General features: G+C 44.6%; 1 long non-coding RNA gene across 1 annotated transcript in view; it reads right to left on the bottom strand.

Annotated features, from left to right (window-relative positions):
• Positions 1-1,714: 1,714 nt before the first annotated feature.
• LOC146863705 (uncharacterized) overlaps positions 1,715-24,439 on the bottom strand; it is a 287,037-nt gene continuing 264,312 nt past the window's right edge. Inside the window, exon 3 of the long non-coding RNA XR_014969084.1 lies at positions 1,715-2,349. This is a non-coding gene — a long non-coding RNA (uncharacterized LOC146863705). The remainder of the gene's footprint in view (positions 2,350-24,439) is intronic.

Genomic DNA, 24,439 nt, shown 5'->3' with positions numbered 1-24,439 from the left:
ATTTTAGTATATGGTTTGGCTCCCCCCCCAGGGCCTGACGTGTATGTGTGCTATTTTACAGTGATATTTGAAGTGTAACTTATGTTTTTTGACCTCTAGTCTCATAAAGAGACTAGGAGGGTGTGTTTAGAAATAAATACATATATTTTATATATATGTATATACCTGGTGTGGTTGTCTTTCATTTAGCCATTCAAGAGATTATAGACTGGTAAAACAAGCTGCTTTACATTACTTCAAGACTTAGCCTGAAGGCTGCTCTCCATAGCTACCACTAGGATAGCTTTAAATAAAGGTTGTCTTTAACCTATAACCAATAAGGAGGAGTTATGTTATATGAGCTTATAACGCGCACAGCTACTCTGAGGAGTGTCCCGGCACGAGCCTGAAAAGGATCAGATACTGAATCAGAGGACAACACTAGAAGAGGAAGGTTTTCAGCTTTTACCTGAAGATCATAGAGTCTTTAATGCCCCGTTAGGCTAGTGGCATTACATTCCAAGCCCGTGCAGCAATTCGGGTAAAAGAGCTGCCACCCAGCCTCTGGCGATTGAACCGCGGGGTCTGTGCCAGAAGTTGGGAGGAGAAACGCAGCTGTCGCACCGGAGAATAGAAAGCAATCCTCTTCTGCAAATAAATGGGTCCCAGACCATAGAGGGCTTTATGGGCAGTAGATACATTTTTGAATTTTATTCGAACCTCTATCGGGAGCCAATGCAGAGATCGCAAATGAGAACGCACACTGCACCTACTGGAAAGACCCAGCAGGAGTCTGGCGGCCGAGTTTTGGATCACCTGTAGCTTATTCACAAGGTAACCTGGAATGCCCGCATACAGTGCATTAGCGTAGTCCAGACGAGAAAGAATTAAAGCACGGACAACATTTTCTTTTGCAGAATTAGGCAACAGGGGAAGAAACTTCCTCGAGATCTTCAAAATGCTAAAGCAAGTGCCAGCCAACTTCTTAACCGGCGATGAAAAAATCAAGTTCTCATTGAACCAGACCCCCAGATTCTTGACAGAGTCTCCCTTAGAGTTGGGTAGGGGAAAGCCTGGGGGCCATAGCTTCTCTCTGAAGTTGTTTGGACTGGTACAGGGTACCCACTATAATTAATGGACAGCATATACCAGGCCAACTTCTCACAATACATATATATTGGCAGGTGAAATTGCGCAGCCTGTTCTTAGCCTGACGCGTTTCGATTAACATCTTTATCAATGGCCATTAAAAATAGGAACATGGTGCACTCCCATGCTGAATTTGTACTGTCGACAAGCTCCCAATAGGGCCGCTTGAATAAGGCAATGTCCAGTTGCATGCTGGGGATTGTAGTGCTTCTTTATTAAAACAAAAATCATGCTGCACTTATGACCGCGTTGATGAGTGCAGCACGTTCCTGGTTTTAATTGCCTTTGATAAAGGTTGGTAAACTTGTTACTCCACGAGTGCTGCTCATCGGAAATTACCAGTGCTTGGAATATATATATATATATATATATATATATATATCTCGAGGACGCTGCTTTTCACCTTTCGACCTCCCATCCAATTTATTTTTTGGCAAAGCAGACACGGACCCTGATTTATGTGCTTAGGATAGCTTTGTAATGCCGGCCATTACGCATTTCGGTCCTGAAAGGACCTTGATCACATGACAACGCCATCAGTGTCGATAGACCATTTAAATTGCTAAAAAAAGACGAACCACTCCAGTTCTGTGTTTTTAGTATTGCGGGTTTATTTGGCAGACAAACGACGCATTTCGATCTCAGCCGAGATCTTGGTCACATGACCTTAGGTGAGTTTCACATATATTTAAAGGTGTAGTATACAAGCACGACGTAGCGTGCAAAATGAACATAAAAGAAATACTTGTACACATCCAAATGTGTTTGTTCAGTTTAAATTGTTAATAAAGTTCAAAACAACATTTGTTTATTTGTTTCCATTTGTTGAGTTAAATCTTAATTCCCTAGCGTGAGTGGAGTAAGTGATTGTGAGATTAATTAATCGTGCAGTTTAGAAAGAATCATGGTATAGTACTTAATCACAATTCATTGTGGGCTAATGAGGATAAAGGTGTCTACTAAATACTAATAAAACACAAAGTGACGGTGAAATAAAAGGTATAGTACCTTGTGGTCAATTTCACTCAATAGTTGTATTGCTGTTCATAATCCAATGCATCATCAAATTGATATTATTTTGGATATTGATCAGGTGATAGATTTGTAAGGCTAATGATAAATAATCGGAGTGATGCTGTAGAGACGACACTTCAACTGAACTTGCTGAATCTCATGTGCTCTTAACCATAAATCAGTGGCTATTCTCCTTGCGTTATCAATCTGTCAAAATAAAAAGTACAGCATTAGAATTAAGGTTCGTAGCGTATGACCTATATATATCATTTCCATCAATATGTCAATTAGTAATTCAATATATAACACTTACATAGTCCTCATAATGCATTTATTAACAAATATTCCATCCACTGTAGTGACTATTCAAGAGGGAAGGAAAAGAAAACTAGAACAACACACAGGTAAAATAAGTGATTTAAAATGTATCATTCATCTAGAATAATACAAACTGGAAACTCCTGATTTGGTTGCGGGAAGCGTTAACATGTTTACAAATGCACATATAGCTCTTCATCATTGTTCATGCCTGTTGGGAACATACTACCGGCGAGCAAGATCAGCCTTGACTCAAGGCGACGTAAAGCTTGAATTCGATTACCTCCTCTAGGATGATTGGGGACGGTTGCTAGACCAACATATTTACCTTTGGTCCAGTCACCCTCATGTGTCTCATTGAAGTGTCTCGATGTACTGTAGCTAAGGTTGCGGTTAGTGATGGCCCGCCAGTGTTCCAGAATTCTTTTTTTAACTGGAAACGTGGTTGACCCCACATACCGTTTATCGCACGAGGTGATGATAGCATAGACTACAAAATCAGTACCACAAGAGATGGATTTACTGATCTTCCATTTCTTTTTTGACCTACGCAGTGTAACTTCTTTTACATTTACACCATGGCTGCAGGCTTTGCATTTACTGCATTTGTGGAAGCCAACCCTCTGTTCTAACCAGGTTTTTTTATTTTCAGTCTGTAGGTGACTATTCACTGATCTGTCTTTGAGAGATCAGGTCTTCCTGTACGTTATAGCTGGTGACTGTCCTAGCTTTGTTTCAAGAAGGGGGTCTTGTGTAAGAATGTGCCATATCTTTTTCATTATTTTTTTCAGCTCACCTGCCTGTGTGCTGAAAGTAGTAATAAATCTGACTGGTGTGTCAGTGTTATCTCTTCTGTTAGATGTTTTAGGAGGCGATAAGAGAGCATCATTATGACTGATTGAGTCTGCTTTTCTGGCATCTCTCTTTACATCTTGCTAGGGTATCCCCTATTCTTGAATCTAATCATCATGCTTTGTTTTTTTTTTCTTATAGTGCTTCTGTGGTGCAATTTCTTTTGGCTCTCAAAAACTCACTATATGGCACACTCCATCTAAAGTTGGGCGGGTGGCAACTAGCCGAATGGAGAATGGAATTACCTGCCGTCTTTTTTTCTGTACAAGTCTGTGGTCAATTTGCCATTTTGCATTGTCAGCCTAATATCAAGGAAGTCAATACTCTGTTGACTGTATTGCATTGTAAATTTCAAATTCATAGTGTTGCAGTTCAAATAGTTCACAAATTAATATGTCATCTATGAATCTAAGCCATAGTCCGAAGTTATTTGACCATGGCTCCACATCTTCACTCAAGAGTACCTGCTTCTCCCACCACCCCACCATAAGATTGGCGTAGCTTAGGGCGAAGCAGGTACCCATGGAAGTACCTTGCAGTTGTTTATACCACCTCCCATTAAACATGAATACATTTTCGGTAAGGCAGATCTCAATCATTTGCAAAAGCATACGTGTATGTTCCAATAATTCGATATTTCTTGCTTTTAGAAAATATTGGCATGCTTTAAGACCATCTGTGTGTTTTCTGCTTGTATACAAGCTTTCTACGTCTAAGCAGACCATTCAGTATTTGTTCTCCCAGTGTAGGTTTTGGATTTTTTGTAAGAAATCTTTTGTATCTCTTAAGTATGAGTTGAGATATTTAACATAAGGAAACAGAAAATGGTCAATGTATTCAGATGTCTTCTCTAGTAGACTATTTTTAGAGGACACCAGGGGGATTGACAGGGTCTTTGTGTACCTTAGGTAACAAATAAAAAGTGGGCGTGGTCGGAGTCTTATTTAATAGGTACTTTCTTTCATCCCATTTCAAAAGTTTCTGGTCAAATCAGTCATTGAGGTAGCTATGGTACCTATTCAGTAGTGTGTCTAAATATGATTTATCTACCCTCTCGTAGCAAACGGGATTATTCAATTGTCTGGCTGCTTTCATTCGGTTTTAAAGTTTTATTTAGCATTTCCTTACTGATCTGGTGTCCTTCTTCTGTGTTCCTTAAGACACCGGGGGCCGCCATTTTGGGCTGTTGGCGCACTAGTGTTTCTTCGGCCTCAGATATTTATTGAGACAGATGCAAGTGCTCGCCCTGACAGAAGGTTGTTTCCTGTTCTAGACCACGATTTTTGCTGCTAAGTTCTGTTCCTGCTGCTGCTGCATTTTATTAGGCACACTTGCACTTTAAAAACGATTTAACAAAGGGTACATTTGGTCCCTTATTTTACATTAGTTTAGTCTGGCTGCTTTCATTCGGTTTTAAAGTTTAATTTAGCATTTCCTTACTGATCTGGTGTCCTTCTTCTGTGTTCCTTAAGACACCGGGGGCCGCCATTTCGGGCTGTTGGCGCACTAGTGTTTCTTCGGCCTCAGATATTTATTGAGACAGATGCAAGCGCGCAGCGGGCGCGCCAGAGGCAAGCCCGTCTGCGCCCGTCCGCGCCAGACAGCTGCCAGGTGCCAGAGATGCTGTAGAAGCTACTACGGTAAGGAAACGTTTGGGGCGCGAATCTATTTTAGCACTAAGAGATATCGGTGACACGTGCACTCACTCTGGGCAAGAGGCTCATGAGGGTCCTTTTAGTTGCGGGGCCTGTCGGTATACTTCACTAAACAGACATTCTACTGCCATTTTTTGTCCTACTAATATCAGACGTGCTGAAAAGATGAGGAAGATAACGATTCTTTCCCTTAATTGTCGTTTGCTGGTTAAGCACCACAAGGACATTTTTGTCCTTTTGGAGAACTACTCACCCGATATTTGCTTTCTTACAGAAACATGGCTTACCGATGCCTGAAACTCTCTTAGCGCTCCCCGCTGGTTACAGTATTAGGACCGTGAATAGAGAGACCAGGGGTGGGGGTATAGCGGTTGTTTTTACATCTTACCTTACTTGTAATTTGGAGAAACAAATTCTGCGGGTAGTGAATGTGCAAGTTTCAAAATCACTATCTCGCAAAATTATACGGTAGCGGGGCTCTTGATCTATAGACCACCAGGGAGCTCGAGTGTATTTAGAGCAGCCTGTGTAGAGCTCGTGAACAGATTGGCACTTGGGTGGGCCAATTTTACTATTGTGGGTGACTTAAATCTCCACCTAGATAATATAGAAGATCCCGATATAGCTAATTTTATAGCAGACCTTTGGGCCTGTCAATTGGTTCAGTTGGTGCAAGGTTCTACTCACACGGCGGGTCATCTTCTAGACCCAGTGTTTACCAACTTGAACTTCTTGTCTGTAGCGGCCCCATTAAAACTGCTTTGGACTGATCATTATTTGATCATGATGTATCTGTCAATCAAAGGGGCTAGAATTAAGGATTGCTGCCACCTCACATGCAAGAGAGCATGGCATAAGCCCGACTGGGCTAATTACGCTGAAGAATTGGGGACCTCCTGCCCCATGTCTAATGCGGACCCTAACATGGCATATACTGCCTTTTCTACCTGGATCAGACAGCCCTTGGACGAGCTAGTTCCGGAAAAATGGCAACCATCCCGCAAATCTAGCTACAGCCCCTGGTATAACGAAGAACTTGCCGTATTGTGAAAGGACTGCAAAAAACTTGAACGTACTTGGAGAAGGGACTACGACTTGATGGCTAAAGAAAAATATCGTTTGGCCATTAAGATCTACCAAAAAAGGATCCAGGTGGTCCGAGCCACTTTCTATGCGTCACAACTTGCAGGCAGTGGGAATAAGGCTAAATGTATATTTTCCTTAGTTGCCTCATTAACGACAGCTCCTACTGAGCCTTTTATTTCATCCAACAAGCAATGCGATGATTTAGCGGCTTATTTCATTTTCAAAGTGGAAAGGATTTATAAACAATTTCCCGCATCAATACGATCTACTGATTCGGTAGAGGCAACAGCCTGCTCATTGGATAAGTTCCCGCTGATCGTGCCTGCCCAGCTGGAGGCACTCTGTTTTAAAATAAAATCTGGTTCTCCCCTTAATCCGCTTAGGCCAGGTCATTTTCTTAAGCTTCTTCCTACAATTCAGGGCCCTCTGTGTGACATCTTAAATGCTTCATTGACCACAGGAATTGTGCCCACTGCCTGGAAGATAGCCAAAGTCCTGCCTCTAATAAAGAAACCCAACTTAGATCCAGATCGTCCTGAGAACTATAGGCCTATCTCCCGCCTACCTTGGGCATCGAAGATTCTGGAGACATATGTCAATGCCACGCTCTCCAACTTCCTGTCCTCTAATAACATCTTGGATCCCTCGCAAAATGGCTTTCGCCCCGGTCACAGCACGGAGTTAGCACTGTTGGCCGTGACAGAACATCTTTGGGCATCTTTGGATAATGGGCACACTGCGGCATTAATCCTGCTAGACTTGAGTGCCGCATTTGACACCGTGTTCCATGCCATTTTGCTGAGACGATTAGAGGAGGTTGGGATCAATGGCTTGGCCTTACGCTGGCTGACATCCTTTCTAGAGGATAGGACTTTCGAGGCTTCTGTGCCCCCGTTTTCCTCAGGGACTTTCAAGGTGAGACAAGGTGTACCTCAGGGCTCATCTTTGAGCCCTTTGCTTTTTAATATCTACGTGCTGCCACTGGCTCTTCTCGCAAAGAGCCGTGGTTTGACCCTTGTCTCTTATGCTGACGATACACAGTTGGTGGTAGCCCTGTCTAGCAATACCGTTAGGGGTAATAGCCTAGATGCTGCCCGCTTCTGCACCAATTTGGCAGCAGTGGCGGACTGGCTTACCATCAACTGTTTGCAGCTAAACGCTGAGAAAACGGAAATTCTGCTGACGGGGAAAGACCAGGGTCTTTGGAGTAATGATTGGTGGCCCCAGAGCCTTGGACATGCACCCCCTCCAAAGACGGTGGTGAAAAACCTCGGTGTTTGGGTAGATAGCAATCTTAACTACCAAACCCAGACTAAGAAGGTGGCTGGCACATGTTTTGGGCTGCTTAGGAGCTTTAAGTCTATTTTTAAGTTCTTTGATGCCCCTACTAGACAGCTGATTATCCAAGCCACAATCCTGTCACGGCTGAACTATGCTTCGACTCTCTATTTGGGGGGCCAATAAGGTTGAGGTCCACAGGTTACAGAGAGTCCAGACCGCTGCGGCTAGAATGTTGCTAGGTCTACGTAGATCTAGCTCTGCCTCGGATGCAATTCGAAGACTACACTGGTTGCCTATGGAAAGACGTATAGAGTTCAAGGCACTTTGTGTGGTCTTCAAGGCATGGAAGCTGGCTTCTCCACAGATATTAACAGACCTGATCCAGCCTTATGAGCCCACGCGCCAACTTCGATCTTCTAGCCAAAACCTGTTGAAGGTGCCACGGGTTAAGAAAACCAGGGCAGGTGGTAGATCTTTCAGGTATAAGGCAGCCAGGCTGTGGAATTCTCTCCCAGCATTTATTCGTGGTCTAAGGGATTATCAGCCTTTCAGGAAGGCCCTTAAGACCTATCTCTTCCTCAAAGTCTAATCTGTGTTGGAAGGTGTCTTGAGGGCTTAGTCCTTGTCAGGAGCGCCGGGACGCCCCTTTGTTGGGGCAGCTGTTGCGCTATATAAATTGTAACATAACATAACATAACATTACCTCCACCAAGGCAGTCTCAGTACTATGTTTAGCACGAAAGCCTGACTGAGAAACATCCAAAGCACTAGAAGACTCAAGAAAAGCAGATAAGTGCTTAATAATATGTTTCTCCGTGATCTTGCTCTGTAGCGGGAGCAACGAAATCGGACGATAGTTTGACAATTCTTCAGGGGAGATGTTAGAGTTTTTACGGATGGGAATGATTTGGGCGTGTTTCCACCTTTGAGGAAGACTAGCCGATTTTAAAGAATTATTAATTATAGAGCAAAGTGGGGACGCCAGCTGAGCCGCAAATCTAGAAGAGATTTTAGCAGGGATAGTGTCCAGGGGGGATCCAGAGTGTTTGCACTTCAGTGATGGTAATAGCAGGAAATGTAGTCAGACGAGGTCCTTCACTAGTAGGGTGTAATATAATCTCCACAGGAATAGGAGCCAAAATATTAGAGAGGGTGATATTTTGATAAATCTTCTCAACTTTTTGTACAAAAAAGGAGGAGATATTATCACATAGTGACTGAGAAGAACTGTCCCTAGTCTGGCAAGATTTGGGGTTCGTAAAATCGTTTACAATTAGATGGGGCTCTGAATTTGGTCAGACCTGGAGCACCTATTTCAATTCCTAATGTTTGTAGAGTGATGTCGTTACTGCTAAGGTCTAGTGGATTATGTGTATTAGTGGCAGTGTTGTTCAGATCCTGTAAATCCTGCATGGTCATAAGAGCTGGAATGTCGGCTATTGTTAATGCTTGTGCAGTATTAGGGTTAGACTCCTGTGAACTGATACCACTATTGGTGACATTGCCACGTAATGTATGTAGTTTAAACAATTTGATTTTACGTACAAAATGGTAGAGATCGATTCTAGTTTGAGCATAGTCTATATGGTTATCGGGACAAAAGGATAACCCCAATTTTAAGACCTGTTCTTCAGTAGCTGTTATAGGTCTAATCGAAAGATTCATTACCGTTAGTTGTTGGCCGGTGTCTTCCATTATTTCTTCTTGTTGTCCTGGCTTCTTGTCCCCATACCAGTGTTGCTGTTCCTTTGTTCTCCTGCACCGTCTTTTCTTGCTCTTGTGTTGGCGCCTCTTCCTCTTCCCCCCCGGTTTTCCTCTGTAGGACTGTTCGTGGTTCCTCTGTATGAGGCGCATTTCCTCAGAAAAAGACGATAATTCCCCCTGGTTAGATGCGCCACTGTCAACCGATTCTTGATCAGAACTCAAGTCTGTTATTGAGCCATCTGTGCCTTTGTCAATTACTCCCAATGCTTCATCTTTTGCCATATCTGCTCTAATTTTGTCGAACTTTCTCGCAAAAGTTAATATTCGCCCAAGTCTATAGTCTCTTTCATCACGTTGGAATTTTCTTTCTTTTCTTTCTATCACTCCTTTTTCAAACGATTTGATTCTTTCATCAACTGATTTAAGAACATTTTTTACCTCATTCTGGTCTGGGTTTTTCTCTAGTTCATCCATCAATATTTGAATTTGTTGTGTCAATTCTTTATGTTCCTCCCATGCATTTTTTATCAACAAGTGTTGGTATTCTCAGTCCAGTCTTTAAGTAGTTGTGGCTTTGGGCGATTCAATGTGGGAATAATGAAAATTCTCAAGCCTCGTGGGATTCTATCGACTTCTATGTAATTTTGTAAGGAACTGGCTTCCCACCATCTACTTGTTTCCTTTTTGCGCAATCTCTCAAGCTGATTTCCCAATTGCTTAATTGTTGAAGCCTCAGGTAACACTGTCCCTTGCGTGCCTGTATTGTCCCTGGTTTTGGCATTTCTTCTTTTGAAAATTAAATTGGCAGACGTTTCCCGCCCTTTTAACCACTCTTCTGCCATTCCCAGCTCCGCCGTCAATCCGGTCACATAGACCTCGGTGGAACACTTATGAACTGCGCTTCCGTGAACAAGTTCACTCATGGACTCAGGCGTAACCTGATAGCCGTTCATAACTAATACTATCGTACAAATGGACAAATAACAACAGGGGCGTTTTCGGAATTACGAGCAAATGTCGGGCGATTCAGAATAGATACTCGATCTTTTCTCCTCTCACCTGCTTTCTCGCTCGCTCGCTTTTCGTCGGCTCCCAGTGTTCAAACGTTACAGTTCCGAGCTGCTGCTCTTAGATGTTGAATGCCTCTGGTTACGCCGGCGGGCGTGTTCTCTCGGGTTCCAAAAGTCAAGTTGGTGGTAACAAACACTGCCCTTCCTGGCGAGTCGGGGCTCGTTAAGGGGACGCCGCCCCTGAATATGCGCATAGAAATTCCACAATTATTGCAGAAAAGTCGAGCCACTCCAGTTCTGTATTCTTAGTATTGTGGGTTTATTTGGCAGACAAACGACACGTTTCGATCTCAGCCGAGATCTTGGTCACATGACCTTAGGTGAGTTTCACATATATTTAAAGGCGTAGTATACAAGCACGACGCAGTGTGCAAAATGAACATAAAAGAAATACTTGTACACATCCAAATGTTTGTTCAGTTTAAATTGTTAATAAAGTTCAAAACAAAATTTGTTTATTTATTTCTATTTGTTGTGCTAAATCTTAATTCCCTAGCGTAAGTGGTGGAAGTGATTGTGAGATTAATTAATCGTGCAGTTTAGAAAGAATCATGGTATAGTACTTAATCACAATTCATTGTGGGTTAATGAGGATAAAGGTGTCTATGTATTACTAAATACTAATAAAACACAAAGTGACGGTGAAATAAAAGGTATAGTACCTTGTGGTCAATTTCACTCAATAGTTGTATTGCTGTTCATAATCCAATGCATCATCAAATTGATAATATTTTGGATATTGATCAGGTGATAGATTTGTAACGCTAATGATTAATAATCGGAGTGATGCTGTAGAGGCGACAGTTCAACTGAATTTGCTGAATCTCATGTGCTCTTAACCATAAATCAGTGGCTATTCTCCTCTCCATATATATATATATATGTAACCTACTGGTGGTCGCCAGTCGGTAGTTATAGTTAGAACCTTGTTTCTATTCAAAAAGCGTTTTTCTTCTGCCAATATCTTTGGTGCCGTTTGATGAATTTATGGGAATTTTTCAAAACTAATGGTCCGCTCTGGTCATCTTCTGTCTTGAAGTTTTGGGTTGATTCATCAAACGAGGGTTGAGAAAAAAGGGGAGTCCCAAAACGCGTTTTCTCCATGTTCATTTCCATAGGAAAACTTTTTCACAGCTACAGCCGAAATGCTGAATGGAATGGAATTACACCAAATTTGGCAAAGAGGTAGCTCTTGGTCCAGACAACACTCTTTGCTTTAAATGGTGTAAATCCATTCAGTAGTTCCTGAGAAATTCATATTTACAAAATATTAGTATCTGGTGATCGCGGTGGATCCGCGAACCCTTCAAATCATGAGCTTGACTCTGATTGGCTGCCAACACTTCAAACCAAGAAATGTTGAACCGAGTCACAACAAAAAAGGTGACAAAAGAAGAAAAGGGGGGGTAGAAACACCCTGACCCCCCTAGGGCTGCTCAGGGGCCCAAAAAAGCATTTACAAAAACAAATAAATTAGGTGGGATTTGCGTGTGGTTCGCGAATTCGGACAACATTTTTTTTTTAACCAAGTGTGATCTCCCGCACGTCTTATTCTTGAAGACCCCGGGTGGTCCAGGTGGCATTATAACATTGTGATGCGGGGGCCCTGCGGGGCCCCCACAGCCACGGGTACCACCACCTCCCTGGGGTTTTATGATAAAAATAAATTATGGTGGGGGCCACTTGGCCCCTCTCCAATTTTAATTAAAAAAAAACCATAAGGCCGGTCGCAGGGGATGGGGTCCCTGGGGCTATCATTGGCCTCAGTAGGGGGGGCCACAGGACCCCCTCCACAAAAAAAAAAGTCTGGTCAGGCCCCGGGGGATGGGCTCCCTGGGGCCAAAAATGGCCTTGGAGAGGGGGCCCCCTCCATTTTCAATATATATATATATATTTTAAATATGGCTCAGGCCCCAGGGCATGGGGTCCCCAGTGCCCATAAGGGTAAAGGGAAGGGTGGCCACACAGCCACCTTTCCCTAAAGAAAAAGAAACCAGCTACTCGCCGGAGGCCCTGCCGTCTCCCTACACCACTCTCCAAGCGTGCCTCCTGGAGCGCTCTGGGTTGGGAGATAAAGTCCCCTTCACAGGTGAGGGCCCTTAGGGGCCAACTAGGCCACTAGGTACCTTCAGTAAGCCCCACACAGTGGGATTGCTGAGAGGTGGTAGGAGACCATGCCCCTTTTTACACCACTCTGCGAACACACATCTTGGCGCATTGCTGGTGGGGTGATGAGGCCCCCTGGTGTGCAGACGACTTCAGGACTGAAGTGGACTTCATTCCCCAAGCAGCAGTGCACCAGGAGGCACGTTTGCAGAGTGGTGTAAAAAGGGGGCATGGCCTCTGACCACACTCAGCAATCCAGCTGTGTGTTTGACTTAATAGAGGTAATGGGAGGGCTAGTTGGCCCCCAGGTACTCTCAGAAGGCAAGGGGACTTCATCCCCAAACAAGAGCGCACCAGGAGGTGTATTTGCAGAGTGGTGGAGAAAGGGGGCGTGGCCTGTGTCCACCACACAGCAATCCCACTTTGTGGGGCTTACTGGAGGTAACAGGTAGGCTAGTTGGCCCCTAAGGACCCCCAACAGCGAAGGGGACTTCAATTCCCATCAGAGAGTGCACCAGAAAGCGCATTTGCAGAGGTGTGGGGTAAAGGGGGCATTGCCTGCTATGAGAATTTTGTAATCCTGCTGTGTGGGATTTCCTCTAGGTAATAGGAGGGGTAGTTGGCACCCAATGAAGTCCTTGGGGGCCAGCTACCCCTCCTATTACCTCCAGTAAGTCCAACACAGTGGGATTGCTAAGAGATCTTCTGAGGTCACGCCTCCATTTCCCACCACTCTGCAAATGTTCTCCCTGGCGTGCTCTTTGATGGGGATTAAAGACTCCTTTACTGCTGAGTGACTTTGGGGGCCACAAATCCCTTTTGGTACCTCCTGTAAGTGCTATGCAGCAGAATGCCTGTAAATGTAAAAGTTTTCTACCAATGTTTTTTGGAGTGGAGTAGATGTACGTTGTGTGTAGTGGAATTATGTGGTATGTTGTGTAGTGGAATTATGTGGTATGTTGTGCAGTGAAATGTGGATAGAAAGTATGTGGTATTCAGTGTATAGCAATTATGTAGAGCGGGATTATGTGTAAGTTTTCCTGTTTTCAGAAGCAGTGTTTTTCCGGTGTTTATGGAACGTTTCGCTTTTATTATTGCTTGCTTTCTACACTGATAGTGCATGACATATAGAAAGTGTACATACAGTGTAAATGAGGATACAAACACATTTTTACATATCAAACTTATTGTACTACACCATACAATGCATCTTCAGTGAGTCTTTGGTCATGCGCACTCACTCTTATCTTCCCATGTAAACTTTTATCTGTCAAAAAGCCCTCTCAACATTGATGAATGCACAGTTGTTTTACAGGAAAGACCCTGTGCTGTAAATCATATCACCAGGGCCACAGCAGGCTGTGCCTGGATCATGGCTGAGCTCAGTGCAGGGAACATGGGAAGGGGAGGCCCTCAGTGAGCACTATAAGGCTGCCCTACTCTAGCGACAGCTGTTGTGCATGTTTTACCAAATGCTTTTCTGACTCATTCCAGCTGGAGACAGCTTCCCCAATGTAGGGCCTGGGGCCAAGCCTAGTGTCAAAGTGCAGTGCAGTGCGACTTTATATGACCTCTCCATGACTGGGTTTGTACGATCATAATCTAGTACCGCCTGACTTAAAATCCTTGTTCCTGAGAGCTGAGACAGGAGTGAAGTCAGCATAAAAACACCCTCTATGCACGGGCCCACAAGTGAGGCACCAGCTGTCTTATTCAAACATCTAGTCTTCTGGCTTTTCTGTTGCTGGCCAGAGAGGCTCTTTGTTCCAGGAATGGGCCCAGATGGAGGCTGGCCAAGGAAGAGGGTTGACAATGATCTAACCATAGTTGCCAAGAGTGTGAATGAGCTGAAAATGGAAAATAAATTCAGTGTTGTTCAGTGCAGGGGGCCCAAAAGAGTTGCAGATGCGGTGCAACAGATATAGATGCAAGGTACAGCACTAACAGATATAAGCACTGTGCCAACAGATAAAAAGTGTAGCAGCATATGAAAGGTGCATCACTAACAAATACAAAGGCTTGTTATGGCACCTCGTTTGTTGATGCAAGATGATGAATTGGTTTGACATTGGTAGCAGCCACCACATTCTCTCAAGGAGCAGGTCAAGTACTGCCAGCTCAGAGGCACTCTTACCACTCTGCGTTCTTTCCAGTAAATGCTGGAAGGTGGACCGACTCTCTCAGACACTTTATTACTACGGCCTTGTGAGAACCACTTGATGGAGATTCTGAAAGCTACTTTGGCCAGAAAGTGGCAAGTGCTCTTTCAAAAAACTAACCCGCTTTGCCTATTACCAGACCACCCACAGAGCCTTCCTTCTTCCCTTCTCCTATATCTGCAGCTTGCTGGAGATATTCGCCTTTGGTAATTATCAAGTGCAGTTAAAGGAAATGTAAATGTGTGGGGGAGGGCGCTGTGGCATTTCTTCCTAAGTCATGCTGAGCAGCGAGGCTGTTAATTTTAGAATTGTTAAAAGGCACAGACCCACCTCTCTGTTAAAGGAAGAGGGAAGGTTTGCGCTCCCCGCCTCCCAGCACCACCCAAAGGGATAGCATAGGAGATAGAATTTTTAAACCAAACCGCAGGGCATAAGTCCTAAAAAAGGAAGTGGGGGGGACTAACCAGGTTAGGCAGTATCCAAGTGAAATCATTACGCTTGCCTTCACAGCACATGATGTCACGACATGTGACATTGCACGTGACATAACAGGAAGTGACCTCCCTGGATGTGACATCACAAGAAGTGACATCAGATATTAAGACCAGATACATGTTTGTCTGGTATATAACGAGTACATTTCAGCACATTATGAGATTTAACAAATGAGATTTGGCATCAGGGTTGTGCTAAAGCAGTGGCGCAACCCCGACGCAAAATCTGGGCCTCAACTAATATATTTACTTTTTTGAACACTATCACAAAGAAATTGGCAACAAGGAGAAGCTTGGTAGTAGATCTCTTCTGCATAAGTGGTTACAAAGTCTGCATTTTAAAATATTTTATGGGTTAAGGCATCTGCTGTATAGGTGCCCAGTACATTTCAGGGAATAGTTATATTGGTGAGATAACTCTGGAGGTGAATGCATTTGTTGGAGAGATCTTTGTTTTGCGAAGTCCCAGATTTGAATCGAAGTAGTATAAGGTTAATCTGTCTCCTGACAAGCACATCATGTAACATGCAGATGACAGATTTTTATTTTATGTAGATAGTAAAGTGGGTTACTACTTTTAACACAGAGATCCTTTTATTACCTGCAGTTTGTAAATTGTAACCCTTTGAATATAGCACAGTGAGCTATGAAGGACGCGTGGGACATGTGACTCCTACACCTTGTAACCCTGTCTTGTGTAACTCATCTTGTACATTGATTTAGATATGTACATGATTTATTGTCAATGTATAATGTGTATGTTACGTAAAGAGCTCTGACACCCTGCATTGGGTTGCCTAGGGCTATAAAAGAAATATAATAGTGCTATTGAAATTGTTATTTGTGTAAAAACTGGGACAGACCAACACACCTGACATTCTTACAGTGCATGCATCTCTTATACACGAGGAATGAACAAAGGCAAAAGCTGCCTCTCTTAAGTACATGTGAAGAGATAACAAGCTGTGTGCCTTTGTTTCCCCTCCATGACATTTACATTTTTTAAGTGTGAGGTTCCTGGCCGCCACCAGTCACGATATTCAGACAAAAGGAGGCCTGATGGCCCCTTAACTTGCACATAAGGTTGCGTTCCTCTAATTTCGCCCTGTTGGTGTAACATGAGTCCTGATTTCAGTAAATAGCCTGAGTGATTAACTGAACCTAAACCATCGTGCTGCATACAGTCCCTTTCCTAACACCAACACAGAGCCATCAGCAGCGATTCCAAATCAACAACAATAATTTGAGACCTAACCTATGAGATTAAATGTTGCACAAACAAAACAAAAAATAGTAGTGAATACGATTGTTGCATCAACAAAAAATAGAGTTGTTTTAATTTGTAACAGAGCCATCAGTCGGGGGCTCAATAAGGAACCTTTTAATCTCTATTGTTAAAATTGAGGACTGGGCTCCCAACAGAGAATGGAACCCCGGGTAGGCCAAGTGCACCTCTCATAAATGAAACAGGGGGGCATGGGAGGTGGAGAGTCACTTGCACAGCTGGATGCACTCTAACCTACCAGCTGAATTGGGATCACGGAGCCTGCTGCAGGGATCTGTATGCAGCCGGCAGGCCCGATTTGATTTAGGTGAAAGAATAGATTTTCATTTTCCTAATGTCATCAATCAACCCAGGAGGGGAGCGGATGGTGGGCAGACAAAGCAACGGACATTGGAAAGAGAGCAGGACAAGCATGCACAGCCACGGATTGCAGGATGAGGGAGTAAGTGAGCGAACACCACTATGAACAGTGGGAGGAGGGTGAAATGTTTCATTGGAATTACCGATGCCTAGCTCGGATGCTGGTTTGTACTGCTTCGCCTCCCTCAAGTGGCTAAAAGGTGCAGTGGCCAAGTGGTGAATCAAATTTTAAAAAATCAGCGATACTCGGTTTAAACCGTGTCAGCAGATTTGCAGTTGGTAGGGTAATGTCGGGCACAATCGGTTTTAACCGATTTCCAGACAGACTAATTATGTGTTATGGAGAGTAATTATGTGGTATGGTAGTCTGTGTTGTGGAGTGGTAACCTCAGGTTTAGTCTTCCTCATTTCCGTTGAAGCTGAACTATAAACTCAATGAGAATGGGGGGAGCTGCCAGAAATTACCCGTGACCTGCTGGGCCACGCCACGCCATTACCGCCGACACCGCCAAGAGTCCAGGGGACTACAGAGGACACGCCATCTTCCGCGTCGCCGCCCCGGGACTGCATTTCCCGGCATCCTCAGCGGCGGCGCGACGTAGTGACGCAGAGCAAGCGCCAGGAGGCGCCATAAATTACAGGGAGACCGGCGGAGCGGGGGGAGCTGCCAGAAATTACCCGTGACCTGCTGGGCCACGCCACGCCATTACCGCCGACACCGCCAAGAGTCCAGGGGACTACAGAGGACACGCCATCTTCCGCGTCGCCGCCCCAGGACTGCATTTCCCGGCAGCCTCAGCGGCGGCGCGACGTAGTGACGCAGAGCAAGCGCCAGGAGGCGCCATAAATTACAGGGAGACCGGCGGAGCGGGGGGAGCTGCCAGAAATTACCCGTGACCTGCTGGGCCACGCCACGCCATTACCGCCGACACCGCCAAGAGTCCAGGGGACTACAGAGGACACGCCATCTTCCGCGTCGCCGCCCCGGGACTGCATTTCCCGGCAGCCTCAGCGGCGGCGCGACGTAGTGACGCAGAGCAAGCGCCAGGAGGCGCCATAAATTACAGGGAGACCCGCTTCGCGGGACGCGTGCGGGACGCGCCGGGCTAAGCCCGGGCAAAGGGCGGGCCGTCTGTGGCCGTCCGGGGCAGGAGGAGGCAGGGCGGGGCCATCCCCCTGACATCGGACATCAGATCTCCTGCCGCTCCACAGGTATTGCTGTTGTACGCTATACTTACTGTTGCGCCCCTTGTACATTGTTGTGGTGTTGTTTAGTATAGACGGACTTGTGGCTATTTTCCGGATCCTGTCGCGGGGACTGCCAATTCCATGATGTCAGGTCCCAAGAAAAATAAGGTAGTCTCGGGGGCGGGCTCAATGAACAATTTTCTAGTCAAGAGGGTAACTAAGATTAACGAGGATAGAAGAGCTTCCTTGGGTAAAATAGACGATATGGTTCATGCCCCCTCTCTAGCAATAACCGCTACATTGGAGGACTTCTCAGATGGCGATAGAATCACGGACTTTTTTCCACAAGATCATAACGTTACCGAACTAATTTGTAATACAGTAGCTCCTATTGTCCAGGAGCAGGATAACGCAGCAATGGTCTCCATAATCAATGATACGTTACGCCCTGACTCTGAGGAAGACTCAGAAACAGTGGAAGAAACTAGGGGCAAGAGACCAGTTAGATCATGCAGAAGGCTTCAAAGTAAGAGGGGGGGTAAGACCACCCAGAGGAGAAGGGTGGAAACTCATCGGCCAGATAGACACAGTTCCCCCAAAACCAACCTAATTGTAGAGCCTATGAAGGATCCCAAGACTACTTTGAGCCTAGAACAGTTTGATCTGTTAATTGAACGTATTGAGGCTGCGGTAGACCTAAAACTTAAAGCCTGTATTGACCGTCTTACAGCCAAACTGGACACTGCAAATGCGGAAATTAAAAGACTTGGAGGTTTACTGGATCGACAGCTGGTTAAATCCTCTCAGGCGAATCCCTTACCCTCTCATAATAGTTTAGCAAACCTCGGGGTGACGGGATGTAGTGTTACAAAAGCTCCCAACTCTTTATCTATGATTCGTCCTGTTGTTAGTTCAGGCCATAATCTTACTGTCCCCTTAGTAACTCATCCCCCATCAACAGATGTGGATTCCGATCAGGCGAGGGGTCTGCAGAGACCTGGCATTAACATTAATGCTGCACAAAGTAGACGCACCAATACTATTAATTAGCCCCCGGAATGCGCTCCATACGTCATCGTACTTGCAGACGTTCCACTACTCGGCCCAGGCAACTCAGAGCCGCAAGTGGAAGCGCACGAATCCCTCAAAAACAAAGTGGTGGCCTGGTTAGGCGCTAAATGTGGTTTTCCTTCCAAACTTGCTGGAGACATAATCACGACAAGGAGAGTGAACTGGATTGGCCCATCAAGGAAATTTTGTAGAGGGGACTGCGTGGTTGTGAATTTTAAATATCCACAACACGTGGCCACTGTCCTCCTGCGGGCAGCATCTCTGCTGGAGGAGAGCAACAGCATCCGTGTTCGCCCATTGGGGTATTTTTACAACAAGGCCAATTTTCCCTCCGCGTCGAGACCAAGACTTTATCCATTTACCCCGGTGGGGCCTAGTCGGGCGCAGCAATGTTCTTTGCAGTGCCGTGAAAATGCCAGCTCATGGGGTCCCACCATCTTAACGCATAACAGGTTTGATGTGCTCTCAGGTCTCGACCTCTGTGATTGACGGGAAGAGGGAGAGGGTACAGAGGACGCCGCGGTTGCGGCCCGAACATCTATGGTCCACGTACCCTCTTCTGAGGTGGTCAAGAACAATTTACCTGAGATCGTTATTAGTCACATTGGGGGAACGGTTAGGCTGTTATCTTGGAACATTGCTGGTTTGCGGGCCAAGAAGGGAGACCCCAGCTGGGAAAGCTTTGTCAAGAGTTATGATGTTATTGCCTTGCAAGAGACTTGGGACCTGGAATGTGACTACTGGATAGATGGCTTTACATCTTTTTTTGTCCCTGCCTTGCCTTCCCCAGCTGGTCGGAACAAAGGCGGCCTTATGATGTTGGTTTCAGTGAATTTAAAAGGCAAACTGATTATGTTAGACTGTGCTTCCAAAAATTTTATCATTCTGGAGTTAACCATAGAGGATGGTGGTAAATTGTTGTTGGTTAACTGTTACAATGCCCCCAATAGTAATCCAGAATCCTCGCATTTTAATTGGTTATTAGAATTTTTAACTCTCTACGGAGACAAGCAAGCCACTTTGTTTCGAATCATTTTAATGGGTGATTTTAATGTTCATTTGTGTTCTAAATGTGTTATGGTTGATATGGAGGGGCCAGGCAGTGTGTCACCCCCTCATTTAGAACACACACTGAATGGTCGAGCACTTGAAAATGTACTGCTGCTAAATGAGTTATTCGAATCTGAATTTTCTGATACTACCACACGGGTTGCCACTTACACGGGCAGGGCTAGCGACTCGATTATTGACTTTATCTTTATTTCGAGATTCTTTCTTAATTATGTGATTACTTATAATGCTATTGATATGCCCATGAGTGATCACAACCCTGTCGGACTGGTGCTAACAAATAGTGCCTTACTGTCAAAATTGGTTGTTCTCCAGCAGACTATTTTGCCTTTAAAAGTAAAGGATCAGGGGAGAAGACTTAAATGGGAGGCGGTTGTACCAGAACATTTTTTTGTAACTTTATCTAATTCAGTCGCAGATGAGTTAAGGGTATGTGCTACTCCTCTAGCCGGGCACAATGATGTTATATCTTCATTTGAAGGTATTTGCAGGTTTGTGTCTAGCAGTCTTCTAGCCAAAGGGCAGGGGGACAAACAATATCAGGCAAAAGGCTGGTTTGATAAAAACTGTAGTAAAGCCCATAACCGCCTCAAAAAAGCCCTTAGTGCCCGCCCAAGGAACAAGGAGCTTGTGGCTCGACTGAGGAAGGATTATAATACGGTCATTTCTCTACGTAAAAAAGAATTAAAAAGTAAAGCTTGGGAGGACCTAAGGGACAAAGCTACCCTAAAAAATAGTGCTGAATTCTGGACAATAATAAATTCTCCATTTCTTACAGGCGCCCAAAACTCAGTACAGGTACATCTCAGAAGTTGAGTGGCTGTCTCACTTTGAAAAAATATATGACAGCCACAGAGAGCTGGACCCTTTTATAATCCCTGTAACTGGTAGTCCAATGGAACCTGTGAGTTTTGAAACCTGTGAGGTACTTAGAGCCATAGAGGAGACAGCTGGGCGTAAGGCACCCGGCCCAGATGGAGTACCTGCAGATATGTACAGGGCAAATCCACTGTTTTGGGCAAATATTTTAACTAGAGTTTTTAACGCCGCCGCAATAGTGGGTTTCCCTGAGTCCTGGTCCCTCGCTACAATCGTCCCTATTTTTAAAAAAGGGCAGAGAGGAGACCCAAAATGTTATCGACCCATATCGCTTCTGGACTCCTCGGTCAAAATTTTAGGCAAGGTTGTCTTGGCGAGGATTTCCGCGTGGGCCAGGGGAAATAACATCTTATCCGAGGCTCAATTTGGCTTTAGGTCAGGGAGGAGTACTGAGGACCAATGCCTCAACCTCCACCTTATATTGTCCAAATACACTAAAGCAAAAGGGGGCAGCTTATTCCTGGGTTTTATGGATCTGTCCACAGCTTTTGATCTTGTTAATAGATCAAAACTGTGGGCAATGTTGTTGGAGATGGGCCTCGATAGCTCCCTGGTGCACTTTCTAGCGGAGCTTCACAAAGATCTGAGGGCCCGCATTAGAATGACCACCGATGGAAAGTGCACCGAGAGCTTTAGATCCACTAGAGGGGTCCGCCAGGGGTGTATCCTGGCTCCAATGTTGTTCACGCTCTATGTGAACTCTTTGGAGGGTTACCTAACGTCTGTTACAAAAGATTTTCCGTGCATGGGGGGTGCACCAATCCCGGTGCTCCTCTATGCAGATGACGCGGTACTCATAGCTAGGACCCCAGTTGCCCTACAAAAGTTATTAGACGCCTTTTGTAATTTTATGAGTAGTCTCGATCTGGTGATTAATAAAAGTAAATCACATACCATGTCTGTCGGACGTGGCATGCGTAAAGAAAAATCCTTTTTCTGTGACGGAGAGGTGATTACTAGTGTTAAGGTCTTCACCTTCCTGGGTGTGATCTTTGATCAGAGGGGATCTTGGACACCGCAGGTAACATCTAAAATTAATGCGGTAAGAAGTTCGTACGGTGCAATTTTGGGTTTTGCGAAGAGATTGGGGGGGAAACCTATGGAGGCCATTATGGCCATCTATAAAGCCAAGACAATTGCTATTGCTAGATATGGTGTAGCTGTCTGGGGTTACGTTAACGTCATAGATATCCAGACAGAGGAAAATAAATTTTTTCGCTCATTGCTGGGGTTACCCCAGTCAACTGCTACCTTCTCAGTACACTTAGAGCTGGGAATGGGTTACATTTTAGACATTTTACATCTAGCTCCACTTTTGATGTGGATAAAGCTTTGGCTTAACCCAAACCTTAGCCTAAATCACCGGATCATCAAAGATTGCCTCCAACTTGATCACAGAAGGGATATTCAGTGGCTGTCATACATCGAAACTATGACAGCTCTTTTGGGTCGCCCTGAAATTTTTAGTTGCCCTGAAGCCTTGTGTAGAGCTGACTTACAATGGGTGAAAATAAATTTTCTGAGAATTCGCACGGCTGAGCGTGAAGCCCGCGATTTATGCAAACCCTCTGTGAGGGCTCACGTTCTGATATCCCCATCTTGTATGCTGGCCCCTTATTTAACCATGGTAATTAATCCTTTCCATAGATGGCTTTTATCCAAATTTCGGTTTAACCAAATTTATACAGTGCTGTGGGATGTGAAAGACTGGTGCAAGCTGGAGGAATCGGCCCCATGCAAATGTGATGATTTCTCTATTCAGGATAACGCCCACTTTTTGTTTTTTTGTTCCTTCTATCATGAACCGCGTATAAAATACCTAAAATCTATTCTGAAGGACTTGGGATTTATCCAGTACAAGCCTGCACTGTTTTATTTACAAATGTTGCTCTCTCCTCTTATTATGTATTGCACTGCTAGTTTTTTAGCCGCATCTGTGAGATGCAAGAGAACAAGGCTTAGTTTGGAAGAACAATAGGAATTTGGACCCAGCTATATCGCCCAGTCGAGTGCTTTTTAATCTATTTTATGTATCTATCGCCCTTTTAATCTGCTTTTTAACCTATAAACTGTTTAATATTGTATTAAATTTATCAATTGTTTTATAGATGAACTTTTGATATTTGCTGTAGTATGCTTTTATGATTTTAATTAATCGAATAAAGTGGAATTTGACACTGAGTCAAAAAAAGAAGGAACCACTGAGGAGCACTGCTGGACCCACCTGGAGGTATGAACAGGGCCACTGGAATTATGTAACTGTTCAGCTGCACCGATTTTCGCATAATTAGCCATTTTCAGAGTTTGCCACATCATCTACTGCATAATCTGCAGATTTGAACAAAAAACATTTTCGGCTAAAAACTTTACAGCGTGGTGGAAGGCCCTTTACGAACATGGAAAGGTAACCTGTTACTTATTGATAAATGTGGGTGTTAATTTTGTATTAATGGTATGCAAACCACTCTTGCCTCTTTCTGTGCCTCTTGCCTCTTTCAGCATTTCTCTTGCTTCTTTATGCACCTACCTAACTTTTCTGCACTTTTCTTGCAACTTTGTGCACATCTGTTCCGTTAACTACACCTCCCTTCTTTCTGCACCTCTCTTGCTTTTTCTGCACCTCTTGCTTCTTCTGCAGCTCTTCTCTCTTTCTGCAACTTTGTTGCTTCTTTCTGCACTTCTCTTACCTCTTTCTGCACCTCACTTGCTTCTTTCTGCACCTCACTTGCTTCTTTCTGCACCTCTCTTGCCCCTTTCTGCACTTCTCTTACTTCTTTCTGCACCTCTCTTGCTTCCTTCTGCATCACGTTTGCCTCTTTCTGTACCGTTGTTGCTTCTTTATGCCCTTCTCTTGCTTCTTTCTCTACCTCTTGCTTCTTTCTGCAACCCTCTTCCCTCTTTCTGCACCCCTCTTCCCTCTTTCTGCCCTTCTGTTGCCTCTTTCTGCACCTCTGTTGCCTTTTTCTGCACTTCTCTTGCCTCTTTCTGCATTTCTGTTGCTTCTTTCTGAACTTCTCTTGCGTCTTTCTGAACTTCTCTTGCGTCTTTCTGTACCCCTCTTGCCTCTTTCAGCACCTCCGTTGTTTCTTTCTGCACTTTTCTTGCTTCTTTCTGCACCTCTGTTGCTTCTTTCTGCACCTCTCTTGCTTCTTTCTGCACCTCTCTTGCTTCTTTCTGCACCTCTGTTACCTCTTTGTGCACTTCTCTTGCCTCTTTCTGCACTTCTCTTGCCTCTTTCTGCATTTCTATTGCTTCTTTTTGCACTTCTCTTGCCTCTTTCTGCATCCCTCTTGCTTCTTTCTATACCTCAATTGACTCCTTCTGCACTTCTCTTGCTTCTTAGTACACCTCTGTACTTCTATCTGTACTTCTCTTCCTTCTTTCTGCCACCCTCCTGCCTCTTTCTGTACCAGTCTTGCCTCTTTGTGAACCCCTCTTCCCTCTTTTTGCACCTCTGTTGGTTCTTTCTGCACTGCTATTGCTTCTTATTGCACCCGGTTCCCTTTTTCTGCACCTTTCCTGCCTCTTTCTGCACCTCTGTTGCCTCTTTCTGTACCTCTGTTGCTTCTTTCTGCACTTCTCTTCCTTCTTTCTGCACTCCTCCTGCCTCTTTCTGCACCTGCATTTCTCCTACCTTTTTCTGCACCCCTCTTGCCTCTTTTCGCACCTCTGTTGGTTCTTTCTGCACTGATTTTGATTCCTACTGCACCTCACATGC

This window comes from Triturus cristatus, chromosome 2_1, assembly GCF_964204655.1.
Source record: "Triturus cristatus chromosome 2_1, aTriCri1.1, whole genome shotgun sequence".
NCBI lineage: Eukaryota > Metazoa > Chordata > Amphibia > Caudata > Salamandridae > Triturus > Triturus cristatus.
Note: the sequence above shows the minus strand (reverse complement) of the source record. Positions and strands in the feature narration are given on the sequence as shown.